This window comes from Octodon degus, unplaced genomic scaffold (assembly GCF_000260255.1).
Source record: "Octodon degus isolate 3935 unplaced genomic scaffold, OctDeg1.0 scaffold00161, whole genome shotgun sequence".
Classification (NCBI taxonomy): Eukaryota; Metazoa; Chordata; class Mammalia; order Rodentia; family Octodontidae; genus Octodon; species Octodon degus.
Genome location: NW_004524737.1, coordinates 3,816,570 through 3,823,951, shown reverse-complemented (window position 1 = coordinate 3,823,951; position 7,382 = coordinate 3,816,570). Strand labels below are relative to the sequence as shown.

Genomic DNA, 7,382 nt, shown 5'->3' with positions numbered 1-7,382 from the left:
GGATTAATGAACTAAAAGAAAAATGGACTGGCCTACAAATCATTAAGAGACAAAGAGATTAAGGTAAAGGGGCAATGGGACAAGGGACACAGGAGAGACTTGGAGAGGTCGTGAGTACGTATAAGGCACTGTACAATACCACCATCCTTAGTAAATGTAGGAAACTGGTCCCAGGACAATTCAACATCAGTATCCATGGAAACCCAAGTTTTTGCATGAAATGGTATAATATGTGCACATAACTTATGCTCTTCTCCCCTACTCTTTCAATCATCTCTGGATTTCACACAGTACTGAATAGAATGTAAATGCTGTGCAAGAATTCTAATATCGTGTGGTTTAGGCAATGAGAGTAGTCAGTCTATTGACCTACTGTTGGTTGAATCCACAAATACGGAGGCCCAACTGTGCCGTGTCCTCTAACCTCTGATGTCAGTACTGGCTTCTCTACTTTGAAAATGGTGAATGGAAGAGTAGATGCTGACCATGTGTGATGATTTGAGTTTGACACCTCCACATTTTTAAGTGACAGATAATACAGATACAGATATCACAAATGGTAGAAGGTAGAGGCCACGCCAAGATTAAGCTCCACAAAGAGGCGTTCTCATTAATTGTAGGAGAGATGCAGGATATGAAATTGGTCCTTGAAAAACTTCATAGAAATAAAGATGACAAGAGTCAGGCAAAGGGGCAGGGAGATGGCCCAGGAGAATAAGCGCTTGCCTGGCAAGTGCAAGGGCCTGAGTTCAATCTCTGGTTACACCAAAAAAAGAAAAAGAAAAGGCAAATTGGTTGTGAAGATCAACTATCTCTTACTTCATGTCTCTTATGCTCTAGCTTACCCACATTTCTTGAATGAAAATCTATTTTTAAGTCTCAACTATGTTACATAAAAAAGAGTTCAATTTACTCAAAGACAATGAACGAATTATCTATCAATTACTGTTGTCCTGGTAATAATGCCTCATAAAACATCTTTCAGGCTGTACGTGATCTTCATGTTGATGAACTTTTATGATCTCAGTATTCCCTCGTCTAACCATAGGTCTTCCAGCTGTCCAAGCAAAGAAGAAATACTATGCCCACCCCTAAGTGCCTCAGTCAGAACAGGACTCCAAGGTGTACGCCACACCGCAGAGCTTCTCCTTCTTTCTCCAGCCACCTCTCTCCTGCAGGTCGCAAAGGTCCTGTGAGCAGAGGTAGTGCCTGTGATCACTTTTTGCTACCTTGCCTTTATTGTCCTTTTGTAAAACAAGGAAAGGGGCAGATTTTCAAGGAACTTATATCAAAGAGAGCAGAAATAGCTAATTTCCAAATCTGTAGTCATACTCCCTCCTGGAGCATTTCACAGGCCTGCTCAGTAGAGGCCTGCTGAGAGGAGGGCAAGGTGTGCTGTTTATAGGGAAAATTAATCATGTGGAGCATTCCCCTGATCTCTGTGGGAAAACAATCGCTTCTAAGTCACTCACTGCCTGTTAGATGCTACTCTATGTCAAACTATTTACAGATGTCAACTCCTCAGTCATAACAGCAATGCTATCCATAGGGAACATAATCATCTGCAATGTGTTGTCACTCGCCCTACCTCCTGAAGAGGCAAAGGAGAGACCCGAGCTAGGGCAGCCTCGGTCCATGATCCTCATACTCCATCAATGTCATGCTGCAACAGGGCAAATGCATAAATTGCAGCTACACTCAGAAAGTATATTTTCCCAGAGAGCTCCAGCCTGGTCTAACCAAGGAAACATATGGAAGGAGGCTTAGAGGCTCCAAATATCCTTAGCGCTGCTATTATGTGCAGGCACAACAGGGGTGCAGACTCCACACCGTTGAATGCCCTGTTCAGGCGTTCACAGACTCTTGAGGGGCTACGCCAAGTGTGATGGCTGAACTCAGAGAGTTTCTGTGAAGCACTAGCCTACTACTGTTCCACTCCCAGGGCACTCCCAGGGCACTCCCTACCTCTGCCCCTTTGTTTATACTGCCACCAAGTATAAACATCACTACCTTCTTTGTCGGCCTAGGGTCTAACAGATGCCGTGTCCATTCAAATATCAAGATTTAAATCATGAAAAATTTTGTGTGATCTATGGAAACTATTATCCATTGCCTTTCATTACAACCTAAATATTAATATTATTTGAGGGTTCTGCACTGTTTTATTCTTCATCTAGCAGGATGGACTGCATTTTCATCATGACTAACACACAAAGGACCAAAAGGAAAAATATTTATGCTTGTTTCATTCCTAAGAAGCTGATACAGAGAAGAGATATGTTCCATTTTTTCATGCCAAAGATTTGAAAGTACCCAATGCTGAAACTATTTTTTAGCCACCAGATGATATTTTCTTCCTTTGCACGTAGGCCAGGAATTTAAACTCTTACATGCTGTACTGTGCACATTTAGATCCAAGACTGAACAATACTAAATATTGCACTTCCCAAAATGCTTTCATCAAAATAGCAAAAATACTCATTTTTCAGCACAAACATATGCATGCGTGTGTGTGTGCGTACACACACACACACACACACACACACACACACACACACGCCAATGAAGGCTGATTATTTAAATTTAGGAGTATCTGCTCAGTGTTACGTTACAAGCTAAAAAAAATTAAGGTGGCTTTCTCCATTCATGGTCATACCCAGAGAATGATTTGTTTTAAAAAGAATAACAATTTGTTGTCCTTGTGTTATTTTTCCCTCAGGGAAACCTTCTCTTGTACATTGCTGATATGAGATTCAACCACCACTCAGTAAATGCCACGTCTGCTGACCCACTAGTTCAGGGCCCATCAGGGTACTTTAGGCCACGTTTGGGCTTTGTCCCTCATCACATCTAGACACCACTGTTGGCTTGCATGCATTCTCTGAGCCCTCAACCAGAAAGAACAAGGCCAATTCCACCATCAAAGTGAGTACCACAAGAAAAAAAGTGAATCTGTGCAGGTAAAATTGACTTGGTTCGACTGTCTCTAATATGGGTACCATCAAATCAGTTCATGAGAAAACTGCTGCTGTCATTTCCAAAGTCCTTGACATGTTTTCATTTTGCTATATACTTACTTATCTGCTAAGGCAACACATATGTATCTTTCTCCTTTTAATGATTTGTTTTTTGTTTTTTGGTGGAACCGGGGATTGAACTCAGGCCCTTGCGCTTGCCAGGGAAGCACTTATTCTACTCAGCCATCTCCCCGGCCCTCCTTTTAATGATTGTTGGGGAAGCCCACCAAATGAGCACTGTGCATAATCATCCACTATTGAGATAATTCCTGAAGTGGTGAATCTGCAGTCCAGAGGATTAACCAACATGTATGTTTCTTCCCTTAAAAGAGGCCCAATGGTAGATGTTCTGTAACAAATTCCATTACAGGCTCCAAGACCCCACAGCTCCAACTGCGAATAGATCACTGTCACATCAAGTGCATTTCCCCTCATGGCTTGCAATAGCTCTCTCAGGCTATGAGTCTTTTTATGTTCCTTTCAAGTGTCTTTCAGGCCTGACAACCCAAAATAGCAACCTCTCTTTTCAAGTTAGCAACTTGTATTTTTATAACCAATAACTACAGCACAAAGACTTTCAAGTATATACATCTAAATAAATTTCCATGGACTTGGTTCCTAAAATTATTTCAAATTAAATAAAGTTGATACTGACACTGCATATATTAAAAAGGTGGTAATATTTCTACCCATAAGATTAAGAAACTGTTGGGGTCTCAGACAATATAGGATAATCTGAATAACTATCTCAAAATCATTATTTCTACACTCAACTCATTAAAACAACTGCAGGATCTACTTGTCTCACATCCACATTTCAACTTAAAATGAATGCGACAGATATCTTATGAGGAAAGTTATAGCACCTTAGTGATACTGGGATGAAAACTATCTTTTATGACTCCACACTTACTGAGGTTATTCATAGCATTGTATGCAAAAACAATATAAGGCACTTCAGGCTGTGAGCCATTTGAGTGAGGAAGATACTAATTATACTCATATGAATAGAAACAGAAAAACCACAATAACTATTTTTTTAAAGTAAGGTATTCTGTTGCCTTTCCTAAGATCTCTTTAGAAAGAAAGATGGTGGCAAAAATAAAAGCCTAATTTGAAAACAAAAATAAACTTTAGGAATCTTATGGCTCTACACCTTGACTCTGCTACATGCCTTGTTGCAAATTCTGTACCTAAGACCAGCATAAATCATAATTCTGCTACTTATTTCTTTCCATTGTTGAAATGGTCAGTGTTCCTAGGTAAAACTATGGGCTCATGATAAATATCTCCTCCTTTCTATGAAATGACAAATATATTTTCAGGAGATTCATTTTAATATCATATAAAGTGGGCAAGACTCAATAAATCATGAGTTGGAATTATTTTTACTAGTGAAGAAGTAATATTTAAAAATCTCAGACCTTTGATCCCCGTACCACATACTGCCAACCCTGCCCCCAGGTGCACTGAGCTGGCTAATGAGACCTGGCCTGGTGGTACATGCCTGTTATCCAAGTTCTGGGGAGGCTGAAAACAGGAGGATCACTAAGAGTCCAACCTGTGTAGTGAGACCCTGTACCAAATACATAGAAAAAAATCTCAGATTTGACTGAGTCACAATATTAAATTATATGCTCTTCAGCAAAGCAAGGATCACACAGGAGAGCTAATTCATGACTGTACAGGAAAGACAAGAGGATAGTTTAGTGAAACAAATGGAAATAAACTGAAATTGGATGTCATTATGTGAGCTTAAAATAAAGACAAGATAAATCCCATGAAAGATGGCTTAAGATAGAAACCTGCCCAAGGAACCAGAATGATTATTAATACTAGGACTTCTATGTCAATAGGACTTCTCAAATTGTGAATCTCTTTCAGATAGCATCTCTCAAAACCCCAAAGAGCCTTTGACTTGAGCATTAAGGTAATCTTCAAGGTGTAGATGAAGCAACTGATCCACACACAGAATGCACAGTTGTACTGTCTAAGAATTAATGAATTAAATTACATATCATTTATTTCAATCATAATGGGTACAGTAGTGTTTTTCTGTAGTAGTGATACCAAGATATAGAAAGGATATAGAAAGCAATGTGCATACTAGAATCTTACTTTCAAATACTTTTTTTTTTTTTTTTGGCAGAACTGGGGATTGAACTCAGGCCCTTGTGCTTGCCAGGGAAGTGGTTATTCCACTGAACTATCTCCCTGGCCCTTCAAATACTTTTTTGAATGTCATGTAAGAGTCTGATCCACCAGAAAACTATTAATTTTGGCCAATGTCAAACAATGTTCAAATCGATCCTCTATAAATACATTTGAAAGAGTGCTGGTTGAGCCAGTGGAGATGTAGCGACTCAAGATATTTTTTTAAATTTTCTTAATATATTAACTAAAGTCGCTAGTAATCATGATTTTTTACTATTCTTTATTCCTCTAAGAAAATTCATATGTGCGAAAATGAGAGAAGGAAATCCAGTGTTCCTTTTGCTACTCAACTTGTAGGTTAAAGACTGCTACCACTTCCAAATTGATGGGCAACTCAAGCCAATTCATGCAGCACACATTCAAGTTTCACATAGTCACTGGCCAAAAATAGATGCTATTTGGCTTAAATACTCTGCATGTACAGGCAGAGAAGAGCAAGTAGCCAAGTGCCACTTTGGGCTTATGCCATAAAAAAAAAAAAAAAAAATGAGAAACAGCACCACTGTAGAAGGAAACTGCCTGCCTATCTCATCTTCTCCCTTGCTGAGGTCTGTATTAAACAGGGTTTTACTAGAGGAACAGATATAATACAGGATGTATAAATGTACAAGAAATTACAAGATTGGCTTACAAAGGGCAGCTGCAGGGTTGGATGAGGAAGGATACAGAGGGTGTCTGTAAGACTGAAGGATTCAGTCCCAAGGTCTGAAGCTCACTGCAGTGTTCTGTGCAAGTCTCTATCAGTTGACCAATGGGTCTGTGATGGAAGACTGCAGAATCTGTGATGGAAACTGAAGAATCTGCGATGGAAGGCTGATGGATCCAAGCATGAGGCAAAAGATTCTGTCCTGGAAGCCAGGAGATGAAGTCCAAGCTGACTGTGAAGACTGAAGTTCTTCTGAGGAAGTGGAATGCAGAATCTTTCTCCACTTCTTTATATACCCTTTTAGGTGCTGAGTCACTCTGGGGCAGGCCTTCCCTGCCCCAAGGCAGGCCCCTTTACACCCCAGGGTGGGTCCCGCAGGGCAGGGCCCCCACAGTCCAGGGCTAGGCCATCTAGCCACGTTGACACATGCATTGACCCCTACAAAGTCTCTCTCTCTGTATACAGAAAGAGGTTGATGCTTCATTGGAGTATAAATGTTGAACAGTTTTTATAAGGGCTTTCACAGTAGTGAACATCACCTCTCTTTAATTCTAGTATCTTCATTGGGATTTACAACCAATCATCATTATGCAGTGAGTTCTATACATGTATCCAACTTTACCAGGGCCTATAGCAAGGAGGCAATGGAAGTAACACGTTATTTTTAAGACACATCTACACTGTTCTCTCTGCTTCGGTTTTATTTCTCAAAATCTAAGGATTGGGGTTAACAGAAAACTTGAATCATGTCAACCACCAAAAAGAAATGATTTGATGCATTTGGTATTTACTACATAGTGTAGACTGTACATCTCCTCTCCTCATCTCCCCACTTCCTGACTGTACAGCTCTTTGATGGAGCAATAACTACAATCATTCATATTACATTAGGCATCTGTAATGATTAAGATTAACTTCAGTAGGAGTGCTCAGAGAGCCCTAATTCTCAAAAATAATTTGCTTCTCTTAAGTAGTGAATGTCTTATAGAATCTTCTGTTTTCTAACTTTCTGTAACAATAAAAAAGAAGCAAAAACTGTATTTGCTTAGTATTCATTTTTATATTTAATAGGGTGACAGCAGTTTTGGAGAAGTGGAACAAGAGTTACAGTAATTGGTCCACAATCATCTCTGGTTCTCTGGGACCTGAAAGCTTTGTCTCTTCTTGCAGGGCTCTGTTGCAACCTATTGATTTTTACTCAAAGTATAAAATTTCCTTTACTTAATTTCATTGCGTTGCTTCCCCTGGGTCACTGTGACCATTATGCTCTTTGTTGTTTATACTAGTGAGCCATCAACAGATCTCATGTTAAAGAACAGGGCACAATCACATGGGAACACTCTTCAGCTACTGAAGTGCTATGATCTGAAGAATGACTTAAAGTACAAGAAAGTGATGGGCACCCACAACCATCGTAGTCCTTAAGGAAATCGTGAAATAAATCAGAGACCTGAGATATGAGAGAGAGAGAGAGAGAGAGAGAGAGAGAGAGAGAGAGAGAGAGA

General features: G+C 39.8%; 1 protein-coding gene across 5 annotated transcripts in view; it reads right to left on the bottom strand.

Moving 5' to 3' along the window:
* Flrt2 (fibronectin leucine rich transmembrane protein 2) overlaps positions 1–7,382 on the bottom strand; it is a 97,839-nt gene that overhangs the window by 57,685 nt on the left and 32,772 nt on the right. The gene's annotated exons all lie outside the window — the stretch shown is intronic.